General features: G+C 41.6%; 1 long non-coding RNA gene across 2 annotated transcripts in view; it reads left to right on the top strand.

Annotated features, from left to right (window-relative positions):
* Window positions 1–26,575, top strand: part of LOC137471813 (uncharacterized) — a 51,264-nt gene that overhangs the window by 10,226 nt on the left and 14,463 nt on the right. The window contains exons 2-3 of one of the 2 annotated variants that reach the window (XR_010997866.1): window positions 10,165–10,340; window positions 26,053–26,135. This is a non-coding gene — a long non-coding RNA (uncharacterized lncRNA). Of the gene's footprint in view, window positions 1–10,164; window positions 10,341–25,337; window positions 25,466–26,052; window positions 26,136–26,575 lie in introns of those variants that run through there. The other variant, XR_010997865.1, reaches the window with a different exon arrangement.

Raw genomic sequence — 26,575 nt, 5'->3', positions numbered from 1 at the left:
AAATAAAATGAAGTCAAAATATGCTGGATCAGAGCAAAATTAATTGGAAATAATTTTCTTTTAAATAAGTTGCATATGTGTTTCCCTGTTTAGTATTCAAAATGTACAGCAGAGACGCTTTCAGAAATGAACTCATTTTAAAAAGAGATAGATTTACACACACCACAATGAAAGCAGTCACTGGCAGCATTGTATACCGTATCAAATCAGTGACTGTTGGTACATATTTGAAGTTAATTTGACACTGAAGTAAACAAATCAAAGTGTGTTTATAGAATAATTAGACTATATTCCCAGTATTGTGGCTACAAAATTTTGTCACTGCTATTGAAGTACTCTGTGGTTTTATTGGGTTTGTTTACAGAATTCCTTAGCAACACAAAGAAAACTGTCAGAATTACCTAAGTATAATTGTCATGGTAAAACCTGTCTTTGCATAATAGTCACAGACCAGCTATTTAAATCATAACCAGTGGTGTTGCTTGGTTTCATATTTATGATTCTGGAAGCATAAGCAGATCTATTTTGTGAGTTATAAAGACTTTGAAGAAAAATTGCAAATATTTATTTTACCCAACTGAAAATAATAAAAAAATCCAAAACCAGAAATGGGCTCAAACTTTTTTGCCAATACTCTATGTATTTTTCTGCAACATAGAAACATAATACCTTTATATAAATAGCATATTACCACATACATTTTTTTTTTTCATCTGGTGTTTTCCAGTAGTTTTATTGTGTAGTTTTGCATCCCTTAAGGATCACATGACTGGAAAGACAGACGAAAATGATAACAATAAATAAGCTTTGTTTACATCCAACCTCTTCCTGCAAATGTGCATCTGACTGTGCTTGAAGAAATGGTAGAGAGTCTAGACTACCCCAAAGCTGAGAATACACGTTTTTTAGGTTTCTAAGTCAGGCAAAGAGACCATCTGTTATTTTCATTCTTCACTTTTATGGTTCATGTTATCATTTGTCACTTTTGCCACATCTCTTGAGTGCAAGGCAGCTGCTATTGGTTAATTTGGGCCTATTCCTGCCAAATGTATGGGTTAGCTTGGTTCAGCTTGGGGGTGCTTGGCTCTTCTCAGAAACACTTCTCAGAACTACAACATTGCTTTTCTCATGCATGCCCAAGAAAATAACAGGGCATGCAAATCTGGATCTGAAAGTAGGTGTTCCTTACATGTATGGAAGGAGAAGCTGCTATGAGAAACAGGAGTAACAAAAAAGAGGCAGAAGAGTAAAGAATTAGAGGTGATGTCTGATCCTTTTTCAAACCAATGGGAAGTTTGTCACTAACTTCAGTGGATTCACACCCACCACAGAATCTGCTCTGGGAATAGCTGCCTACCTTAACTCTATTCTTTTGATCAGGGTGTGCCTTTTACTTTAGTGAAAGTATTCTCACAGCAAATGTGTACTGATGAGAATTCCCCTAAAATGACATAATGCTCTGGTAAATTACTTCAGACTCACATTCTTGAGCGCCTCAAGTGAAAAAAAAAGTTCAGATATTGTTTTGTGGGCACAAGCAGGGAAGATTTATTTGGAACACAAATTTACTACACATGAATTTTTCCTCCTTCTGTGACTGCCTTCTGCAGATCTGGGGTCCCCTATGTCATGAGAGTCTGTTTTGTTCAACACTGGCCTCTCCACTCCAGAAAATGATGTACCCAGCTGTTTGCTCAGGTTGCAGGGCTTCATATGTTGATAGTTCATGGTGCAATCTGGTGTCACAGTGGGACTGGACTTTCTGCAAGGAGCCAAAATAATTTCCATTTCTTCACCTATTATCCTTCTCACAATGGGGCTGAACCCCAGGAAGCAACCTAGAGCACAGCAGTGGATGTAATGCCACTGTTTATGCAATACAGGTCAGATTCTTGTTTACCCCAGAGCTCTTTCCCAGTGGTAGCCAGATGAGGATCCAGGTGTCCAGGTGGCTGGATTTGTGTTAGAGTTTCTCCCGTCTGGATTCCTGGTAATGTAGCATCTGGAGCATAGCTTTGCTTCACTTCCTCTTGCTAGGAGTTTTGGAAAGTACATGCCAGGTAGTCTTCCTCTAGAGATTAGGGTTACAGAGTGATAGATAAAGACAGTAATTAACAAATTATTTTAGTGTATACTAACCCTTCCTCTTTTTGGAGAAGACACGCTATAAAACCAGAACTGGAATCTCCTGTGTTGTTTACTTTGTTTATCAAGATTATATTAACAAATCGATATCTAATTTTTCTATTATACTTTAGCACTGCATCTTCCTAGCCCTTCAGAATCATATCCTATTGATTCTACCTTTAATGACTTTGAAATTTTCAGTGATTTGTTTGTGGAGAATACTGTGCTTGATATAGATTTCCCCGTGTTAGTTTAAACGCTGGTAGTATACTTGGTGAATTAATGAAATAAAAATAGCTTTGTCAATAAGCAAAAGTGAAGCCACTTCCAACGTTTGTTCTGTAACCATTGCTTCCTGCAACTGCTGCCTACACAAAATTAGTTGGTGGGATTAAAGAATATATTCCTCTTTTATCCCATGTTTGAGTACTTGATCACAGAGGCATAGTTTAATCCAAACATCAATAGCATCTCATCAATTCAGTCAGATGCAGCTGTCAAAGTGGACTTTTGGTTTGTTTAGAGCTTTGAGATTTATCCTTTTTTAAGGTCATAGAATATTTTCTTTGATTTTTGATGCTGAAATCTTTCTTAATCTTCTAAACTTGAGAAACATCTGTTAAGATTTAATGGGGTGACTTTTGTCTTAGAATTGGAGTTTGTGTTGCAAATCTTTGGTTTTGAAAAACAGGAGAAAAGTACAAGCATATATTCCTTAACAGTTATAAGCCCTGCTTGGTCAGCAAGTGATTAAACTAGTTAAAATGGAGCAGCATGCAGTGCAGTTACATTTAAGCAGTGTTTCAGTGGAGTGTGATTTAAAATTTGTTTTGTTTCATGTTGGCATTAGCCATTTCCCTTTACCACGGCACTTAGCTGAGAATCTGAGTAGCAGATTTGTGAGAGCTTTTAAATAATGAGACAGTGATGTAACCAAGTGATACAGAAGCAGAAAGAAATTTAACCTGCATTCTTAAGCTTTGGAGATTTGGAGCACTTGGGAAGAATGTAGTAGTTAATATGTTTGGAGATAAATGGCATCTAAAAATACATGCCCCTAAAAACATACAGACAGCTGTCACATCTAGTGCCTGAATATATTAGTCATTATCCTCATTAACAGATGCAAAATCATCCCTGTTTTCATAATGCAAGCATTTCATATCAGGTAATTTGTAGTAATTTTTTATGGGGCTGAATCCTTCAGCTCCCATGTGAGTTGGTGTTTTGAAGCAAGATTCAACTGAGAATTGGAAGATCAGGTCCAGACATCTTTCCTGTGCCTTCTTGCACTTTCTTACCTACTCCATAGTAAGATCATCTTTGCCAGAAATCTAGCACATGTATTTTTTTATTCAAAGCATAATATTGCCCCATCAGCTTTTTCTGTAGCTGGTAGGCACACATGTTTAATAAGTTTGATGTGAAGTCTTGTCTGCTGTCTTCTTCACTTCCACTTCAACAGCAGTATTACCTGGATGAAAAACCCAGGATGTGGCTTTCTGAATATAAATGCTCTTTTCTCTTTCTCAGCTCATAGAGAAGAACGTGTTGTTCTATAATTGCAGAGACAGCACTGGCACAACTTGTAAACCTCTGCAAAGTGCTGCAGAGCTGCCATTCATAAGTACCCAGAGCTAAGTACAGCATGAAAAGCAGGAGGACTTGCCAAGTTTCTTGCCACTTCCTCCTACTTCTGACAAGGTTTTCAATTAGCAGCTTGTAGGGCCCCAGCCTGTGGTCCTATTTTCATGCAGTATGCATAACTTAATTCCCCAGAAGAGGCCGGAACTGCGGAGGAAAGGAAAATACACATAGATTTGTAATGTTATATATTGGAAGAAAACCATTTACTAACAGTGTGATTCTGGGAAGAGAAAAGAAAGAGGGGCACTGGGAAAAGGAAAAAATTACTAGAGTGGGTCTTCAAAGTGATGAAATCTCCCTCAACCTATTTTGTTAAAAAGCATAGGTGCCCAACACATTTCCTCCCTGCAGCCTTGTGTAGTCCCTACACAACTCCCTACTCCTTGTGTAGTCCTCATGTAAGGTAACCTTAAGCAGCAGCACATTGAAGAAGAGAATTGAACACTCCAAATGAAGCTCTGTGTCCGCCTAAGTGCCCCACAGAGCAGATATGTTAAATTAACACTGCTTGCTTACATTTGGCAATGTTTCTGAGTATCTGAATTTAATGCCATCACTGCAAACAGAGGAATCCTCACCTATGGGGCCAGATAATGAATTGGTGTGAGTCTTTGTGCAGTCCTGTCTCCAGGTAGTAACCTGGGTCTCATGACAGGGGAGGTCAGGTGAAAGCAATTGTGTGAGTACAAATACACTCTTTGAAAATTGGTGCAAAAAACTTGGGGCTGCTGCACTCCTGTTTGGGTCCCTTCCAACTCATCTTATTGTGATTCAGTGATTCACATTTTGCTTTTAGCAATCCATGATGTGTCTGTGCATGGACTAAGCTGTGGCAACACACCAGCAAACTGGTTAAAGCACAGGTAATGTTAGGGAGGACCCTTAAGGACAGCAGAAGTCTTATGGCCAGGCAGGGAGGAAAAAAGCTCTTCTGAGTCCCTGTGGTCACAAGAAGATCTTAAAAGAGATGTCCATCTGTGAGCTCTCCTAAAAACAGAATGAGGGATTGTGGCCATGGCAGGCTGTCCTTTGGGAGCTGCTATATGACAGGAGTGGATTGTTTCTTCAGAGCCCAGGGTGGGACCACAAGTGGGTTCCTCTGTGTTATACCAGGATGATTCTGGTCCTTTGCTAGCCAGAGTACATGGAAGTACAAAGGCTTATGGAAGACACATTTACCTTTCCCTTCTTGTCTCTCTTCCTCTGCTAAGAGCTTCGGTGGGAACAGATAAGCTGATTTATGGCAAGTGTATGCACAGCTGCAGTGGAAGCCTTGAAGCAAAACTGGAATAACACATCTACAGAGCTGAAAGTGCCAAGAAAGTTATGAACTGTGTGGACAAGGAACTTACATCTGTGACATGTAGGTGTGGCTGCTGTTGTGAAAATTGTCTTAATCCCCAGTGGTGCTGCAACTACAGCTAAGCCTTCACCTATTGCACTGGCATGAGACCCACTAGACAACTTCATTTGAGCTGAGCCATCTGCAACCTGATTCACTCAAAGATGGCAGGGAGTTTGGACTAGGCGAACTCTAAAGGTCCCCTCCAGCTCAAGACAGTCCATTCTGTGCATTCAATTAGAGGGAAAAAAAAAAAAAAAAAAAAAAAAAAAAAAAAAAAAAAGAAAAATCAGCCCTGAAGGCTATGAGGAGGATCCCTATTTACTGATTTTAAGATGCCAACCATATCTGGTTTCCTTGTATCCCGTATAAAGGAGAGGGAGAATGGATCCTCCACAGGGCAATTCAGAGCATCCCTCCTTGCCTCCTGCCTCAAGCTGGGCTCTGGAGGAGAGTGCTTCACACAGAGAGCTCAGTGAGGTGCTCAGCAGGTGTCCTTGGGTATGGAAATGGGGCTTGGAACACTGGGCTCTCTGTGTCCCAGGGACACACGGCCACCCTGCTTACAGAGGGCAGGTTTTGGAGAGGTGCTGCTACAGGGAGCAGTACGGCTCGGTGAGACCTTTGTGAGTGCTTCCCCCGTAGTCCTCTAGTAAAAGGAAGAGATGTGAATTTCATACATAAAAGGAAAAGTATCACATTTTCCCCAAATTCTTCAGGAAATTAGTCTCATATACAACCCCAGAATTTGGCTGCCTTACAGAGACAGAGTGTCATTTGCATGCCATTACCAGGCTGTAAAAGTCTCATGGTGACTGCCTACTATACATTTGCAATCTTTAGGGATCCTATGAAGGTCACCCCTGAGGTCAGGTTTGTTTAGTCTGTTCCATAATGGTGTAAAGTGGACTTGAATGTGTACTCTGCTCAAATAATACACAATCTGATTGATACTTAAACATCAGTAAGTGTTGTATATATGTTGCAGTTTCTAATGTTCAAGGCAGAGGCAAACCATGTATTTGCTAACAAATTGTTTGTACAAACAACCTGATGTGGCTTTGAAAAGTGAGTCAAAATAGGGAATGAAATATACCCTCAAGATTATAATAAGAAAAATCTTCATTTTTTTCTTTAATTGATAAAAGTTGTGTGGGTTTTTTTTTTTAACATCGTCTCTGAGCCTTCCCTGTATTAGGAATTCTTCCTCCTGTTTACTTTTAATTCACTCACCATCCATTCACTGATTGCCTTGCAATTCAAAAGCCAGGTTCTTTATGTTGCATTGTTCAAAGATGGCTTAATTAAAAATAGATCACATCTTCTCTTTTGTGCCTAATAAGCATTGTGCTGATTGGCTTCATAGAGGCCTGGATGGTATTTCAGCCCTTTACATGTCTTTCAAAAGGAATAATAAAAAGAAAGGGAGGGGAGAAAACCAATGTGAAATCTTTTTCATCCTTAATATGTCACGATTTAGTAGGCAAGAATTATTACTCTATGTAGGCTTAGGAGAATAAAGAAGGAGTAGAGAAAAGCTGATCTATGAGTGACTTTGCTCTATCTCTTAATTTTTAAAGTACTGTAGAAGTATTAGCTGCTGTGAAGACTAGGCTCACCCAGTTTTTCTAGTGCTTCTCTTTCAAAGAGTCTTTCATGATGAAAATATAAATAAAAAGTGACATAAAATTATACAGCTCAGCACAAGACTGGTTGAGGCAAAATGTTCTTATTGCCATTTTCATGGCTACACCATAAAGTTAGAACAATTAGTTATTAAGTTTTTTCCAATTTTAATCCCTTGTCATGCCCACAGGCTCAGAGAGGTATTTCCTCTCTTACTTTTTTTAATTTATGGCACACTAATATGTCTGTGATGCTATATTTTACTTGATTGTTTCTTGCATTAAGAAGTTTAATAGTTATGCTCCGTTTAGTGAAGAAATTGTAATAAAGAACAAATACAAGAGCATGACCCTTCACGACTAATTTGTAGTTCTGGGTTAAACATAGCCAGCATCCACCAACACTTCTGGCTTTTATATATTTTTTTTAAACAGGAGTAAAATAAAATTATCTGTGCTGTAGTCCAGCAAAGCTGCCTGCTATGCTTTTGGAAGGGCTGTTTGCAGGTGTACCAAAAGTGAGATTCCTCTGCTGTGAGCAGGATGACCAGCACTGCCCGTGGGAGCCAGCTGAGCATCTCCCTCTCTCATGCAAATAGGAGCCCAATGCTTTGCTCTTCATCGGCTGCACCTGGCCAGTCCCAGCTGGCCAAAGTCCACCCTGCAGGGCATAAAAACCCTCAGAGGAGCAGCCTTGATTCTGGAAGAAGGTTTCAGGTCCTGCCCTTGCTGTGGAGGTTTGTGCCTCTGTGCTTGCTGTGGTGCTGGTGGACTGGGCGAGCGCTTCCTGGGATTGCGGTGCTGTTGTGGGACTGTTTTCTGAAAAGGTAGCTCAGCTGCCTCTGAGCTCTGTCCTGCAGCGCAGACACGTTCCCTGGGAGAGGCTCTAATGGATCAGAAGGTGAGCAGAATCATGGCCAATGGCCTGCTTTGACACAATCTAAGATAACGTGGCAATTTTATCCTCTTGCATCCCCTAGTTGATTTCTTCACTGCTAAAAACTTTGCCATCTAGATGCAGAGCCCCTTTTTACCAGCTCTAGCTAGGTTTAGCTCTGGTTAGCTCCACCCCTGATTTTTGCCTTTCTGTCTGTCTCTGGACACAGCCCTTTGTAGTCTTTATTCTTAGGATCTGATTCAGGAAGGTTTGATTTGACTCTGAGCTGGCAAATTCTGACTTTTCAGTAACTTTCAAAGCATTCCTGCAGAGAGCGATGACATGGGGAGTCCCCTTGCCAAAATGTAATCATGCAGAAAATGCAAAATTGAGATCACCATATAGATTATTTTATAATGTGGTCACATGAGAGCACATAGCATAGAAGCCAGAAACTGAACAGTCAGTGCAACAAACTCTAGATTGTTGTAATTTGATTCACGTAAGGGAATTGTGTTAGCTTTTTGGCTGTGGTCTTCATGTTCTGTTTGGAAATGTATGATGTCATTGTACCAAGCAAATCACAGCAAAAGGCTGCTTGTATTTATGTTGGCTGAAGGTTTAACCAAGTGTACATGGCAAGTTTAATTTATTGCTACTTTAACGTTGTTTAGTCACTGAAGGGCTTTATTTATGCTGGTAAATTCAAATAGTGGCTAACAGTGACCACACAGCTAAAGAAATGGCAAGAGTCATTATCACTAAATCACTTTGTTGCTGAGTTCCCTTAATTAAGCAGTGGGGAAAAAAATTGAATCCCTGGACATTCAATAGTGAATATGGTGGTAAAAGAGAGTGATTAATTGAGATATCAGTTGCTTTCCTTAGGAAACGAAATTTCTGTAACCTACTATAGCAAAGCAAGAACGAAAATAAAACTCAAGCATCATCTAAACTGCTGAATTAATTGAGGGCATATTAAAAAGTTTTATAGGCTCTCTATAAAGTAAAATAAATAGCAAGAAAGCTATATTCTCTATGCAAACATTTTTCATTACAGTACGTGTCGGTCCCCTGGTGAGAGCTCATTAACTTTTTAAAAATTACCTTTAATGGGCTACTCATTATCATCACCATCAAATGCTTCACTTGTCCGACATTCTAGCATTTAGAGCAGATTAAAGCCAAAATTACCCTCTAGATCCAGGGCATATTCAACTACACAGGAAAAAAAAATCATTCTGTAAAGTCATGGCTTATAAGCAGTGAAAATTAGGAATGTTGAAAGCAGCCTTTTTTTAAAGCTCAGAAATGTGACTCAGTGTGGTAGCTGTGGTTTTCAGCAATACATAAAAAAATGAAAAGGTTCCTAATTTTCAAGTCCCTTATTGAAAAGCTATTTGGTTAAACATAATTGAGAAACAGGCACCTTGAAGCCTGGTCTCCAGGGCTTGGGCATATCCTTGTTTGGCTGTTATTTTGCTAAGAGACTTGAACAAGTCACTTCTTCCTTTGCCAGAATTAAAACTTGTGGGTATTGAGATCTCCTTTGCCAAGGACTGCAAACTTCTGCATGAAAGCTGCTTTAGGAGATCACTGCTTCATTGTTACTCATCCTGCAAGAGCTCTGCTTGATCTCAAAACCACTCTAAGCAGGAGCAGAAGCAGCACAAGATCTGAATTTTTAGCTTGTTTAAATTGGCTCAAGCTTCTCAATTTCAGTGGAAATTCACTCATTTGCACCAGTAGGGAAATTGGCGTCCACTCTGTGTTTTTTTTTTTTTTTTCCTAAGGCTGTTTGAGAAGAGTGTAAATTCAAGAGTGCTGATTAAGAATTACAGACATCCTGGCATGTTTTGATTTACTGGGGACTGCAGTGCTCAAATGTTCTTGCTGTGATGAATAGCAAGGTTCATCAAGGTTGCTTTAGCAAGGCAACCTCAGGAGCATTTCTGTGATGGCAACTTCACTTACTCCTCTGAAGAGGAAAACAATATATAAACAGGGCTCAGTCTTGAGCTGGATGAACCCTTCTACATCTGAGGGAGCTAGCTCAATGGTATCAGCCATGGGTTTAGACCTCCTTTTGCCTTGCCTTTCCCTGGGTTATCTGAACACAGCAGGAATTTACCTGAGTCACCAATATTCGGAGGTGATCTTGGGCTGTGGTACCAAGCAGGCTGAGGAAATGGCACCACCATTGTACAGATGAAGTGAGGTTCTTCGGCTTAAGCATGCTGTGGTGCCTTGCTGTAGTCTTCCTGGTTCTGGGGAGAAGTCCCAGGAATCCTTCCTCTGTCCATAAACAGATCCTGTTACTGTTCAAATCATCCACTGCTGCAACTTTTCATCTATTTCCTCCAAGAATCTTAGTTTATTTTTCAAAGCTATTGAACTGCAAATTATGGTGCTGCAATATACAGCCAGGCTTTTTAGTTTAACTTTCTTCCTGGACTGGGTTTTGGTTAGAGTCCTGTATCAACAGTCCTTTGTTTGAAATAGAGGCATTCTGAAATTGTCTGGTGTACTCACAATGTTATTTTCAGCCCTACAGTTGAGAAGATTCTCCAGATACCTCTCTTCTGGAACTTTATATCTGATGGGGGAAGTATCTGAAGATTGGTGAAAAGCTGCAGACCCCCTGGTGCAAAATAAAAGAAGCCTTGGACCATCTCAATGGATGGAGCTGGAGTGTTCTCCAGATATTCTGGACGTATTGCTGGTAAGGTTCATAAACTGAGATTATCCAAAACTTGCCCCAAAGAATATAAACATATATGCATGACCCTGTTATTTCTCATCTATTTAGGCCTGTAAGTTGTAGCATTGCATATACATTGTTAGGTCCTCATGGCTGATTCGGATGTTCTTCAGAGCTTTGAAGCGTTCTCCAGCCAGTGCTTCTTTTAAGCCTGCTACTTATTTGGTAATATACAGGCCAGCTGGATAATTTTGGAAAAGCAGACAAACATGCAATTTTTATCATGCTAGTACATTCTCTTGCTGCTGTATCTTTGCTGCACTTGAAAATGAAGACCGTGTAATTACCTAACAATTATCTTGTCAGCTTGTAGCAGAATGCGAAATTTGGATTGAGGTAGGGGATGAGAGTGCATCTGAACACCGGGCTCTTGTGATATGGGGTTCATTTACTTTCCACACTGATTTTGGGACTGGGTAATGAGGTAGATGTGTGTGGTTAAGCCAAGTGGCCCAGGGTGGTTGCCCAGAGCACAGGAGACTCACTGGATTCCATGTACCTACGCATTGCTGCAGTGTGGGGGCAGACTTCCCGCACTGCATGGAATGGAGTGGCCCCTACCAGCATTTCCAGGTAGTTTGACAGCCGTGGGAGGGGGGGGTGGCATCGTGTTTTTGCCTGGTGGAAGAAGGGGCAGTCTCTTCTCCATGGGGCCACTGAGGCAGCATGCCTGTAAGTGCTCAGACTGTTCATCCCTCTTCTCTGTCAGTCCTTGTTATGTTGCAAGGTGAAGAGGATACAATAGTACATGAATAATAGTTCCCATTTTTCCGCCTGTCATTTTTGGTTCTTGCCTGTAGATATCTTCTGGAGGCTCCCTTAAACACAGGGATGCCAGCTGAGAGAAATTATCATTATTTGCCATTGTAGACAGCCACGTTAAACTGATTTGGACATATTTGGAAAGGAAATGGTGCTTACAGGGTTTAAATCTCAACAATGTGAAGTGTGATTCCTTTCTGACTCAGAAGATGCTTTTTGGCAAACCTTTGACTGGTAGATATTCTCCTGTCTATCAAGAAGTGCTCCTCCCTTTCCTGATGGAGAGTGCTCTGGGAGTGTGACAGTCCTAAGCTCACACAGTAGTAATTTTACAACCACCATGGCCACAAATTCCAGCTGTTCTGTGCTGGTAAGACACAGCCACAAAGCAGGTTTAGTTCTCGCTCTGATCATTTTACAGCTTTTTCCCTCCTGACTTTGCATAGCTTGAGAGACATCTTTAGCAAATATACCAGTCAACACAGAGAGGAACATGAGAAGTGACTTCCAGCTGACAGACTCTGATGGGCCCTGATCTGGTCTCAATGCTCTTGAAGACTTTTCAAAACAAATGCTGTTTCTGTCAATGCAGCTCTTTAACACTTCAAGGCCTAAACCTCCTGCCTTTAGTCGGTAGTGTGGGATTTTTAGAGATTAGAAATCATATTATGAGTTGCTAAGTGGTTTGTGTTTCAAAGTCAGCTGCAAGTTAAGATGTATCTTGGCAGAAGCATGCAGTAAATGGGCCAATCTTTCAAATACAATCCAGGCTGCCTGTTGCAAAGGATTTATCAGTCTAGTATGGGCAGTCAGGCTGCATTGCTGAATGCTTTGTGCAGCAAGAGTGGTATAAAAGAGTAGTTTTGGAGGTACTGAGATGTGCTTGACAATCTCAGTATTTCATTTTAATTTTTGTTTGTTTGTTTCTTGCAGTGTGGTGAATATTGCACCAAACCAGTTTTGGTTTTGTATTGTTTCTTAAGAAAAGAACATTATTCTCTTTACCTTTATACATATTCTTGAGGCCTTGACCTTTTATATTGCTGTGAATACTGTGAAGATTTGCAAGGCTTTCTGTAAAATTGCTACAAAAAGACAGTTAATGATATTAAGTGCAGATTTCACTGGATTAAAAAAAAAATCACTTAGTTGTGTCCTTAGAACAGGAATGGTATGTTGCTCTTCATCCAGTCCATGAAAGGATGGGTTTCACAAGGTGTGAAAAAACACAGTGAAAGGCAGAGAGCAATGGCAAAATATTATTTTGCCACAAAACACTGCACTGCCCATAACCAGAGAGGTTGGGATGGACTGTGTGTAAACTGTGGTGAAAGCCAAGGAAGCTTAAACTGGGAAGTGAGGAGGAAAGGCTAAGGTTGTTAAAAGTTTAATAGCTTGCTCTCTTCTTTCTCATTACTTAAGTCAGTGATTAGAAATGTGAATTAATTTGCAGTAACTTAAGTAAAAATCCCCCTAGTGAAGGCTAGCTAGCAGCAGGAAATGTGTTATTGGACATTTGGGCTATAAGTGTTTCAGCTGTTATATCTTGGAGGGGTAGTAGGTATGAACAGTGAGTATGTTGGAAATAGAGTTTGAAGGTACCTGAACAAGATCCTTAGGGTTGGGAAGATGAATACGAAAGGATGTGTGTCAACTTTATAATGGTCTGAATATATGTACTCTTCACAAATTTTACCCCTCATCCCAGTGGGCTAGACTGTATGGATTAATTTTATAACAATCTGAATTCATGCTTTTAAAAACTTTATTCCCTGCTCCTGCAACAAATGTAACCAAGCTTCAACATTTTGAATCTGTATATATTACATATGCCACCCCTTGCCCCTGTGGACTGCGGGGTTATTTGGGTTAACATATGCTGAGCACTTGCTACAAATTTAATTTTGCTAAAAAAACAAAGTTAAGGATACAATAGATTTTTTTCATTTATTTACTATACTCTAGCATACAAAGCAGATGATGATAACAGCAGAAGTGAAGATCACCAACACTGTTGGAGGTACCAATAGGTTCATGACTCAAATAGCTGCAGGGCTTTTTCCAGACTTAAAATGTGTGATCAAGAGTATTCTCTTGATGCAACACAGGTATTTCTCAACCTGGGCAATAAAAAGGTGTACCAAATGGCTCAACTGTTCTGGACATTGCTCCACATCCTGAACAACATTAACTGAGCCTTCTGTTTTCCCTTTGTGTGCAATTCCTTAACTCTTGGTTTTGATGGGCTTTCTGCCCCACTTCATCCTTGTTGCTGTGTGACTCCTCTGGCACCTCTCCCTCTGCGTCTCTTTCTCTTGTGTCTGCTGCTTGGTTGTAAATAACTGTGTGCTAGGGCACTGTGAGCTCCTTTTGGCGTGCCATGGACAATTACATCAGCTTTAGAGGCAGCTGCCACCTGCATAGAGCAGTTCATGGCCCTGCTGAAGTCTGCTACGTGTGTCCAGTGTGTCACTCATGAGATCATCAGGCATTCCTGCAAGTGCTGGCTGAATGCTCATGCAGGAGTAAATCGTGTGCTTGTGAGCTGTGCCATCATGCATGAAATGGTCAGGTTCTCATGCATGAATTCAGTGATCATGTGTGACCTGAATGTGCAGTCTTGTGTGAGCAAATGGGGCACCTTGAACCAATTGGATGCCCATGTGTGAGCTAATTGGGTGCTCAAGTATGAATTAATTGTGCCTCCATGCAGGGATTAATTGGATAATCAAGCATCAATTCGCAGGACACTCATGCATGAACTAACTGGGTGCTCATGCATGAACTGGTGGGTGGTCTGGCATAAATTAGTTTTGCACTTGGATGTGAATTAATTGTGCACCCACATTTGAGTCACTGGGCACTTGAGGATGAACTGATTGGGCCCTCATGCGTGAACCAACAGATCGCTCAGGTGTGAATTATTTGAGTGCTCATGCATAAACTGGATGAGCACACATGCACCTATTGATTGAGTGCTCATGCATGAGCTTATTGAACACTCAAGCAGGAGCTAGCTGGACATCCCATTGTGACTTCATGGGATATGAATGCAGTGCCCCCTGCCCTGAGGGGCACAATAATACACGCTCAGGCTGAGTATAATCCCTACATCCCATAGGGATGAGGTTTGAAGTTTGGGAAGAGGAGATGCAGTCAGACTGTGATAAGGTTGTCCCCAGTAATCTAGTCTACCAGCTCAAGGGGTAGAGCTTGGAAATAGCTTCTGAATGAAAACTCAGACTGTGACGATGATGACCGCCCTTGTAGTTTGGCTCCCTGGGACAGGGTTGGAATTTTACTAAGTGCATATGCACTTGGTTATGATATTAATCCCTTACAGTCTGGTCCACCAGCATAAAGGGTTGAGTTTGTGATGGATACGATGTTCTGACTGTGTAGGAATGGCACTTAAGGATGTGGCTTAGTGGTGGACTTGGTAGTGTTAGGTAAATATTTGGACTCAATGATTTTAAGTGTCTTTTTCAACCTAAATGTTTCTATGATATGATTTGTGGGGCAAAGAACAAGATTTTTAAAGAGCATTGCTGCAATGCTAATCCCTACTGTCTGTTCTGCAGGGAGGAAGGATGAAGTTTATAATTGCTGTATATTAAGATTGTGAAAATGTTGAAAGTAGAGATAGCAATGTTTGTGTGTTGAAACATCTCTTAAATAAGTGTGTTGCAGAGGCAAGGGGTGGAAGGTATTGAGGTTTAACTGTAGGGTTTACTTTGTTTGTGCATGGACTCCTAACGAGCTCCTGCATGAGTGCCAGTTTAGTCCATGCATGGTATGGGTGCCTAATTACCTCATGCATGATCACTCTATTAGTTCACGCCTGATCACACAATTACTTCATGCATGGGTGCCCAATTAGTGCAAAATTTATTGCTCAAATATTTCACGCATGAGTGCCCAATTAGTTCATGCTTGAGAACCCAATCAAGTCACGCTTGAGAGTCCAATTAGATCTGGATGAGCACCCAATTTACTCATGCACGAATGCTCAATTAGTACATGCATGAGTTCATCCCCCAAGTGCACCATGAGTTCTCCCCAGGGCCGCACTGGCCACACCTGGTGGGGTTTGGCATCCAGGGGTTCCAGCACAGTCAGCATGGGAGGTGGCCATGAACTGCCCTGTACAGGTGGCAGCTGGCTCTGAAGCTGAAATGCTGTCCCAAAATACCAGGCCCTCAGAGGACCCCACGGTGCAGACAGCATGTGGATATGCTGGAGGAGACATACAATCAGGAAGATGGCAGAGAAGACGTGTACGAAGGAGGATGCTCCATACCCGAGGGATGCGTGCCTGGATCACTGCAGCCCAAAGACGACGTACAGCAGGGCAAGGAGACTTTGAATGTGGCCATGGGTGACCTAAGCCAGCAGAGTGACATTGGGAAGCCAGAGGGGAGGAAGACACCTAGCAAGACACATGAAGGAGTGGCAGAAGAAGAAACTTTTGTGTACACAACCCCAACTTCCTGCACTGCCCACTGGATCAATGAGATGATTGGTGCAAACCAAGTGTAACTTGGGGTACAAATAAGAGGAGCTGAGTTTAGGAAGGTATGTTTAGCTTAAGTGCAATCTAGGAAGTGGGGGGAGAAAAGGTTCTTTCTTAAGTGCTTAATATCTTGCATTTTATTCTCTCTCAATGCTTTAGCCTGATTAGAAAGTAATTTGTGTTAACTTCCTAAAAAAAAATTCCCCCAGTAGAGGCTGTTTTGTGCACTACAGTGATTAGTGGAGAATGCAGGCAGCACCCAAGTCTGACATAGCCTGGGACTGCAATAATTTAAGTGACTTTGAGACCTAGGAAGGAGTATTGATTGTGATATTGGAAACTTGGGGTACTGTGGTGTATATTCTTCACATCTAGAGGGGTAGGTGCAAACAGTATGTAAGCAGGTAGGAAATGGAGAGTTCAAGGCTAATGGAACAAGGTCCTGAGGGATGGGAAGTTGGCTGGGGCGGGATAGGATGGGGTCAGCTTTGAGCCCCTGCCCCAATGGCTTACAGCCAGGGATTCAGGAGTGCCATCCGTGGAGTGTCTGTGCACCTGGGAAACTCCAGGAAAGCTGCTGTGCTGTGGGGTGTGGAGGGACTCGCTGTGTCTTCTAAACAGATCTCCAGAGGAGCCCAGAAGCACATGGCAGATGTGGGGAGTTGAGCTGAAGGTCTCAGATTTAAAAATAAAAGAAGCCTGCTAAAAGAAGTGTTAACAAGCACTCAGCACAGAAGGGAGGCCCTTGTTCATTATGAGCAGTGCTGGTAGTGCTGTGCTGGGCTAAGTGTGCACCACACAGGGCTTATTCCTACTGCCTGGTCCAGGGGCTAAGAGCAGAGTTTGCAGTTAGTGTATTAAGATTGTGATGATGTTGAAAGTGGAGTTTATAATGGACAGATGTTGAAACAGTTCCTATGCTCTTCTCAGAGGGGCGAAGGGTAGAACGTATAGGGCAGAAATCTCAGGCTTTTCTGCATTCACACGTGCACACCCAGCTTGTTCACGCATGAGTGCCCGATGAGATCACGCCTGAGTGCCCCATCAGCTCTTGCTTGAGCACACAATTAGCTCCTGCTTGCACGCCCAGTTAATTCATGCATCGCTGCCCAATCGATTCATGCATGAGAACCCAATTTCTTCACGCTTGCATGCCCAATTAATTTTTGCATGAGTGCCCGGTCAAGTTATGCATGAGTGCCCAATTAATTTGATAAGAGTTCAGAGAAGTGCCACTGCTGGGAACCCTGAAACTGAAGCCAGATGCAAATTAAACCACACCCCTTAAAGGACCCCTGGACAAATTAATCTAGGCTGGAAACCAGTCCCGTGGTTTGAATTGAAAAGAAATGAAAACCAGCTCTCATTCCACACCTGGGTACAATTAGTATAACATTAACTTGGATCCTTTTTTAGAACCCAGAAAGCAGCTGTGTGGGATGCTGGCTTTCTCCACTCAGAGTTCTGGCCTTTGTTTTGTTTTGTTTTTGTTTTGTGCACTCATCATTAAAATGTTATTTCCCATCATATAGCTTCCTCAGCCAGCATGAAATATCCATGAAAACAAAGATATTTTAAATGAAAGAGCAAAGTTAAACCAGCAGAAAAATTCAAGAACACAGGGCAGTTCCCAGCCTATTTCAGTAGAAAGGAGAAGTGATGCATTCTTACCTCCAATGGATAGTGCAAAAGGCTGTGCATTAGCAATGCCTGGGCATGATCTGTAGAAAACTAAATTATTTTTGTTAGAGAAGACCTAGAGGAACAGAATACAAAGGTCTTTTTGTATTATAACTTGGGCTGCATTTTCCTTTTGCATTTCATTTTTCATGACTTTTGTGATGATAACAGATCCATCAGTAATTTCCATTTCTTGGTGAGCTCTGTTCTCTTATCATCATCTTCTCACTGCTGGATGGTGTAGCTCCTCAGCTAATGTCAGAGCAGTGAAATTGTCTGTGGAGGTCAGAGTAGCAGCTGATAACAGTCCCAGTCCCCTCAGCAGATGTTTGCTTTGTGAGGTGGGAGCACTAAAGAGGGTCTGTCTTCTGTTTTTAGACTCAACAGGTAGATGCTTCTAAACTGACCTTTCTTATCTTGGCAGTGTCCTTATAGAAAGAAGTTTTAACTAATATCTGCAGGTTGCGTGTGGCAGTAACATGAAAGTGTTTTACCAGCTCACAACTTTTGAATCTATTGTTCCTTAGAAATGGGCCAAACCTTGTTGTGTCATATATGGCCAGACTGAAGCTTGGGACGCCAAAAACTGCAAGCCTTGGACAGAAACCAAGCAGCTTTCATTCTAATTTGACTGGAAAATGAACAGGAGACCATAAAGTTGTCTCTCTGCCACGTTTTTACTCACTCTTTACCTATAATACCTGATACATGCAAAGAATGATATATTTGGGCTTCATAATTCAGTGGCTTTGTTACTGATATTGAATCATTCTTTTAAAAAGTGGAAGCTACTTTCTGTTCCATCTGTGGTACCTGTTTAAGTAAAACAAACTCCCTGACATGGCTCACTTGTCACTGGTTTCAACATTTGGATCATATAAGACTTTTTTTTATCAATCACAGAAAAAACTGTAATTGATTTTTTTTCTTTTTATGGTAGGCCAAGGGGAAAAAGAAGGCAAAAATATCAGACACGCTTGGGCATCTCCTGATGTGATTTAATATTCTGGTTTCTCCCCCTCAAATTGAGAGAACAACAAGATAGACCTGTTTGGGCTTGAAGATGCAGAGGGTAAATCTCCCTTGGGGCCTAGTTCTCTTGTTCTTATTTAGCTTGAGCTCTTTGGGTGGTGTCCCTGATTTAGAGCATACTTAGCAGGTGCAACACGACTGGAATGAGGCAACATAACAACAAACTATGTAGGAGTAGAGAAGAGTCAGTGTTTTAAAAAGGAGGCACGAAATGGGTTAGTGCACGCAGAACAAAGTAGACGCCACAAGTCTTTTGGAAAGTGTTTCTGGTATCCCTTCTATTTAATTTTAATCTGGAAGCAAAGGGATGTATCTGCTCATTTGTGCTCCTTCCCAGCTGGAAGGTGCCTACTTAAACTGTCATAGGTCTCTTTTGAAGCATTTACTCCCAGCATGACCTAATTGTAGCTCTGATGATGGAGGCTTAGGGACAGTGTTGAATTTAAAGCTCAGCAGCATCAGCTCGCAGGACAGGGAGGAAAAACTCTTCTGCAGGGCCATGAGGGCTCTGTGCAGTTTCATGCTGTGTCTGGCAGATAACCAAGAAGCTTCCCATCACAGTGCCAGAGCTGCACTGCCCTCTTGGGCATGGAGTTAGTGCCAGCATAACTAAATGGAAGGAAAATATATTAACTGAATATGAAGGATTCCAAGGCATCTTTTCATCTTGGGCTGATATGCTTTTGCTGCCTGATATTAATTTGCAATGTGGCAATGTGACTGGGTGGCAAAATGCTCTGCTGCCCACACATTGAACTGTGAGGTCTAAGGAGAGAGTGTGGGAAGAAAAAACCAAGAGGGAAAAGTCTATTATAGTTTCAGACAGTAAAATTTTTATTGCACCTTTTACACATTCCAGGGGATGCAAGTAATTTTAAATTGGACTGTGTAAACTGCTGCCTCCTGAAGACAGGTGTGGTGTTGGTGTGATGTTTGGATATACCTTCTCCATGTAGGATGAAAGAACAAACTGATGATCAGTTTGGATCCATAGTTAGTTCTCTCCCTGCTCCCTAAAGTTAAACAAAAATGGAGGATATGTAGGTCTTGGAAGCCTTCCCTCTGCATTTTGCTCTAGCTCCTCTTCCTGCAGTGACTTAGGATGTAGATGAGCTGGCTTCTGAACACTAAAGGAAGTTAGAAAACATTTGCAACCTGTGGTAGCAGCGAAGAGACTGCATTTCAGACATTTGAGAACTTATTTTCCTCAGCTGATACGTGACCTTTAAACTTAGCTGTAACAGACATTGGTTTTGCCTTCCGCAATTTTTCTTCTCTTTTGCCTCAGTCTTGCTGGAGTTTGCACTGAATAGTAGTGGAGCAGACAGGCTGGTCCTTAACACCCTCCTTTCTATCTCGTGAGTAGCAGTGAGAGACAGCTGATGCATCGAAGCTGTCAGACCTGGGCACGAGCCTCTGCTAGGAGCTCATCTGGCTGGCTTAGAGTTCAGCTGGCACAGTCCAAGGTCAGCTCCTTCACTGGTAAGAGCTCTTGTGAAGAAAGCTGGAAGAGAAGGCCTGGCCCTCCTTTCCTTCGGGAGCTGCTGTACAGCTGGGGCTTTACTGCTGGCCCTGCCCGTGCTCCAGGACAGCCGTGCAGAGCTGTGTCTGCCATGGCCTCGTACTGACACAGCTCCGACCCAGACCTGCGCCTGCGGATGGCATTCCTGCCTTGACATCAGCTGTGTCCCAGCACTGCACATTTGCTGTGTGATCGCTGGACTGTGTCTGACTGATCACTGCTTCTTGCCCTCATCTTGACCCGGACCTGCCAATTTCTGCCCCAACCCTGTGTTGGTGAGGTCAGAGCTGGAACTTTCTTTAATTAGCTGGAACCTTCTTTATTTAGCCCTCTTTGTTCCCAGCTTCCTGTGCCTTGCAGAGCCCCCTCCTCGCTGCTCCCTGATAGTTAGCAAAGGTGGGGACCTGTGGTAAAGCTTCAGCTTAAAAATGGTTCCCAAGGGAAATAAGGGGCAGGTCCTTGCTTCTGGCTTTCTTCACAGCAGCTCTTATCAGTGACGGAGCTGATCTTGAACTCGGCCAGCTAAAGGTTTGCCTAGCCAGCTAAATCCTGGGAGGGGGATGTATTCTGGGCCATGAGAAGATTCTCACACCCGGCTGAGCACCAGTGCTCCCCTCTGTCTTCTGTAGCACATTGTGGCTGGATGGCTCAGATGCACTTGCAAGACTGCATGTTCAATAATCCTGCTCCCCTGGTCTTTCACAGCTGCATGTTCCTTGCTCCCTGTCCAGCATTGTATACAGTTCTTCCTGTTACTGGGATTTCTGTGGTCCCAGAGCCCCTCTTGCTCTTGTTTCAGTGCTTATTGGAAAGTTTAACAGGCAATATAACACACTTTTAACTTTATTAACCCAGAGTCGTCATGTGCTGCCAGAGAGAGCCTAGTGAATTCCAAACCCTCAGGCCTGTGAAATGCCTCCCAGCCTGTGCCCCTCTTGTGTGTAATTTGGTGAGCGTGACCCTGCTGAAGTGGGAAGCGCTGTGCCCTCCATCTCCCGAGGGCACGCAGCACCATCTCCTGCAGGAGGCTCATGGCTGAAATGTTTGTCTTCCGCTTCAGTGTGGAAGATAGTTTGTTTTGTTCACTGTTTTTGGGGGAGGGAGGGAAAGGATAAAAGCTGGATAACCACCAGCTTTTTGATGTAATCCATGACTGGATTAGGTGCAGCAGTGTCTGGGGATGGGGAGTTCCTCTAACAAGTAAGGAGATCACCTCAGCCTGTTTTCTACTTGATGTTGCAATCCTGACACTATTCTCTTGAGCCCAGGAAAATAGCAACTGTCCTTATTTTTGTCCTGTCCTCATCAAATGTGGGTTACGCAGGTTGATAGAATTACCGGGTTCCAGTAATTATTTTTTCTTTCTTGCTCTGTTGAAGTATTTACCTGACAGTCAACTCAAACTTTTAATCTTTTGTGGGGAAGAGCACAAGTCCAAATTGGGAAGGGGAGTAAGTCTAAATGGTATATGTGAGGAAAGTAGATTTATGCTCACTTATGTGGATTGGAAATTGACAGAACATGAATAGGATGCTTTCATCTCTCACCTTTCTTCTCTTTCCACCACATCTCCTTAATGCTGCTCCTATTCTAGGTTATATTCCTTAATGTCTCATTTTTCTTTATCATAACAGTTGTTTTATCATATCCTAATGTATTTCCTGATGCTCTGCAAGACAAGGAGATGACATTTGTCTTCCAAAACTTTTTTATGTGCATTTTTAGGCATTCAGGACTGGCTGAGAAGGAAATTTGTCAGCCCTGTTAAGAGACGGTTTGAGATAAATCTCAAATTGCAGATGGATTGTTGAATTTGTACCAACAATTCTTTTGGGTTTTGAATCTTAATTTAGAAGTAGACAAAACTAATGAAAAGGCTGGTGATGAAATATTGAGTATTTGGAAGTGAAGAGGTGAGGACAGAGACATGGTGGTGGGGAGTGAGTCTGTCAGGCCTAGTTAAAGTAACTTTAAATGAATTAGGGACGGTGGGGGTAAATTAGTCTGCGTGGAGCTCCACACAACCACATCTACAGCAGCACCTGAGCTGGGGAGTTCTGTAGCTCACTCAGGTAACTCTGCACTGCAGACATACCCTGAGGTAAAGAGAATATAAATAGGGTTGGAAGGCGAGGGACAGAGAGAGCAGCCAATCTGCAGAGGGCGGAGGAGCTGGGATCAAAACTGCTGCCAGTGCTTTGAAAGTCATGAAAAGCCAGAGCCTTAGCTTGCTCACACAGGCACAACTCCTCTGGGCTTCGGGGAGGAAGTGTCTGAGAGGCTCTCAAAGTACATGTGCAGAGCCAGCCTTGTTGTGCTAAAAAACAAGCTCTGATTAACTGTGGACGTGGCAGGAATTTTGCATTGCCACTAAAGCAGTGAAAAGTCCTGAAAGATTTCCATGACATTAATTTTAGTTCATTTGAGATAATCCATGTAGGGCTTAAATAATACATGAGATTTATGCCATCGAAGACATGCAGTGTATCTCAGCCTCAGTGAAAAGAAATTTGCCTTGTTGACACCAACCAGGCAAACCAGCAGACAGGACAGAACTAGTTTTTCATCGGAGTATCGCTGCCTGTTTCTTCTCCTGGCTTTCATCTCTCACTCCCTTTCTTTCCCACCTCCCATTTTTTTTGTTGATTGGTGTCACCTCACATGCTTAGGATGTCTGCCTGTCTGCTCAGAGTGTGAACACATTCCTCAGAATGCTGATTTGTTCGTTTCACGCCAGTGTCAAAATGACTTATTAAATTCGGCACCTCCTGATACCCGGTGCCTGATGTGTTGCTATCCAAACATTAAATGACAATAAGCATATGCAGCCGCTGGGCCTAGCAAACTCATTTACTTTGATAAAAATGTCATGGCAATATGCTTTAAATCACTGTCCTTTTCATCATTGTTAATTGCTAGCTGTAGACCTCTTTCCTGTGCTTAGTGCAAGTGTTAGGATGCTGCTTCTCCTAGCCTGATTAAACATTTTTTTTTCTAACTGTAGAAATCTCTTTCAATGGCAGTGTTATTTCATCAAGAGATGGATTTTGCTCTTAATTAGTCAACATGCCACCAGGGATACTTCAGTCATGGGTGTGAAAAAGCCTCCAGCAATAGATCGTTCTCTGGGATTAAAAAAATAATGTATCAGTGACTTGGGGATAATTGGCAGCTTCGGCGCCGGTGCGTTGGCTCCAGCAGTGACAATATGTTCTGGTGTAATATCAGTACCTGCTGCTGTCTGCTTTCCAGTTGGCTCACTGCAGACCCAACAAGAGCAGTTCTGTGTATAACAACGTGTGCCATTGAAGGCTGGGGATGGGGAACCATTCCCCACCTTTTCTGCTCTCACTGGTGAGCTGCACAGCTTTCACAAAGCACAGGGTTTGTGTTCTCCTCAGCAGAAATGCACCTTCTTCTCTACCCATCCATGATGGCTTGAACTTGATGCTGAGTTTCGGCTTGAATATATCTGTCAATTTCTTGCTACTAGTCATATGCTTAGTTTGGACTTTTGCTTTCCTTTTGTCTTTAGGTGCTTCTGTGGTCAGAAAGGTTTGACCAACTGAATTCCTGGTGATATTTTTCCCCAAATAGTAAGAAAAATATCTTTAAAACCAAAAAAAACCCCAAAAAAATCATTGAATCCTTCTGTTTCTAGGGAATATGAGGTTATTTGTTATGATAAGGTTATTTGCAATGAGAGAATATAATTTCAGACATCTTTGCAAAGATACCCATTTCACACTTCAGGGATGACTTTCCTGATTAGCTGTCTTTCCTAAATAGACTGTCTCAGACCTTGATCAGAAATAGTATCTGAAAGACCAATTCAGCCCAGTGGTATTAAAAAAATATATCCTGCATAGAAATGAGAATTCTATTAACAAAATACTATTATATTTTGTAAACAAGTTCTTAAAAGGGGTGTAATTGTCTGTGTGAGGAAGGAACTGCATGCTGCTGGAGGTGTGGAAGTATGAGAGCATGTCAGTCATGCTGCCTGAACCTATTTTAACGTTTGCAGACTCAACCTAGATTCCTCCAAGAAATCAAACCCAAACAATCTCATTTGGTATATATGTGCTTGATCCAAAGCTTGCTGAAATCCATGACAAGTTTTGGGATATGATTCCGATTGTCATAAAGAACTTCCAATTACTTAGTACATTTTCTAAAGAGCGAGAGAGATACAATTTCATCGGTCAAAGATGTTCTTTTTCCAAATGGAATGAGCTCTAACACATCCTTCACACTGTAAGCCTGTCAAGCTGCACTAGAAAGATGTGTGATCAGGCATTTGGAGGTGCCTGCCTTGTAGCAGTGAGGCAGAGGTTGCTGCTTTGGTGTCAGATGAAATGAAGAGCTGGTTGGACTTTGCAGGGTCTATCTTCTCTAGATAAAAGGCCAGTGACCTTTTCACATCAAGCCTGCAGAGAAGGGTCTGGTTAAGGGTGGTATGCAAAAGTGTTGGCAAGAGGGCTGGTTCATTAGGGCTGAACCTCCTTTCTCTCACCTTAGGGAAGTAATTTGAGATGTGTCTATCACGTTGCTGTATCCCCATGAGGTGGTGGATCATTCTTAAAAAGCAGAAACACAAAGAGAAGCACTCTGAAATGCTGAAGTAATACCTTTCATTTAGAGAAATGCAGAGTGTTTTTCTTTTGAGCTTTCAGATATTTTGAAGTGTTTTAATTTTAATTTTAAAATTATCTGCCCATAAGAAGGAGTTAATAAAAAATGAAACTGAACAGTTTTAGAGTACTACAAAATCTTGTACTGAGCAGAAATACTGGAAGTTTTATTTTCATCTTTGTTTTTCCTTTGGTTAGGTGCCAAATAATTTGAAAGGTATTGTCATTTTCCTTCCTATCCTCAATCCAGTAAAAAAAAAAAAAAAAAAGATCTTGTTTATGTTACTGCTACTAGGAAATCAGTTTTCTGTGAACATTTTTGAATGATGCCCCATCAGCCAATGCTGTCTATAGGCCATTCTTGTAGACCCTTCTGAATGCCTTAGAAGAGCTTGAATTACTTCCTTACAAAGAGAAAAGATTGCATTTGTGTACCTGATACAGTTAATTCTCCTTGAAGTGGCAGAAATGAACCACGCATGTTTGTTAGCCATTTCAAACACCTTTAAACATTCAAACACCTATTTTTCTACAGGTATGCCAACAGGTATTTATCAGTAAGTCTTTCCACTTGTGTGTGCAAAATTTGGTTTGTAATATGAATAAAGCATTGGGTGCTATAATGCGAAGTAATTTTGTTCAAGTTTTTACCAGTCAGTGTCAGCCTTGATTACTTCACTAGACTTGCATGGTGTGTGGGCAGGAGATTAGAATTTGCTAAGAGGTTGCCTCTGTGTTCCTGATATAGTAGTATTACTTACACCTGAAGTGGCAGAAAAGAGCCACTCAGCATCAGTTTCTCTCATGCTCTAGTAATCCATTGTGGATTAATATTGAGATCAGCTTGGGAAGGTAATACGATTTTAACACTCCAGCAAAGGGTAGGAAAGGAGAAAGAAAGACACTTAAGGCAGCAGTTGACATCTATCCTGTGATGTGAACAGTGAGTATTTTTCAGGCTCATGAAAGATCTTGTAAAAGGGTAGAACAAACATGACAAAGGTCTGAAAGACAATAACAATATAGGATTTTGCAGAAGAGAAATTCATGTTTCTGTAGAGTGTGGCAGCACATTTCTCTCTCTCTCAGGATTTTTCATAGAGGTACACAGAGAGAAAGAGCAAACAATTTCTATTTCTACTCCTTGTTTTCCCATGTGGAATGTGTTTGGAGAATTGTTTACCTGGGGTGATTGCTTGATTGGATTCTGGTGAGGATTGTTGAAGCCTGATGGCCAATGCAACCCACCTGTGTCTGGACTCTCAAGAACAGGGTCACAAGTTGTGAGGTAGATATGGTAGTTAGAACAAGTAGGTATGTAGTTTTAGTATCTTCCTTTATATAGTATATTAATATTTCATACTATAGATATAATAAATCATTCAGCCTTCTGAACTGATGTTGGACATCATCATTTCTTCCCATTGGGTTTTTCTGCATTTTGCAATAGGAGATAAAAAAGATTTTTTTTTTTTTGTTCTGTTTATGTGTCATTCAGGTAGCATATTAATATAAACAATGCTTTTTCAGTATTTTACAGGCCAGCCAGGGAAGTAACTGAATATACTTGCTTGGAGAAAGAATAGGAGGCTCAGAGAAGATGTCCAAGTAAGGTAAGATACTGGGAGCTGGGTGCTTTTGGAAAGGCTACAGTTATCAGAGTGCATGGTTTAAACTGGTGCTGACTGTTGATTAAAAGACCCTGCCTTGTTTGTGGACAAAACTTAAAATAATCTTGGTTTTGTTTCTTGTGTGCAATGGCAAGGCAGTGTTGAAAGTATTTTGTGATGATACAGAAATACACAAGGGGCTAATGATCACTTTTAACTTCCCCTACTACTTCCACAGTTTTTGATTTAATTTTTTCCATTCATCAAACTGTTTGGATGTGGTATTTGAGTTGATGGAAGCAAATAGTATAGTGGAATGAAAACACTCATATCAAAGAAGACACTGAAAAGATGTGGAAATTGGGCCGAGTCAGGTTTCCATAGTTAGAATAAGAATCCCTCAAATAAACAAGCAGAAAATTGTTCTCATCACCGGTGCCTTT

This window comes from Anomalospiza imberbis, chromosome 3, assembly GCF_031753505.1.
Source record: "Anomalospiza imberbis isolate Cuckoo-Finch-1a 21T00152 chromosome 3, ASM3175350v1, whole genome shotgun sequence".
NCBI lineage: Eukaryota > Metazoa > Chordata > Aves > Passeriformes > Viduidae > Anomalospiza > Anomalospiza imberbis.
Note: the sequence above shows the minus strand (reverse complement) of the source record. Positions and strands in the feature narration are given on the sequence as shown.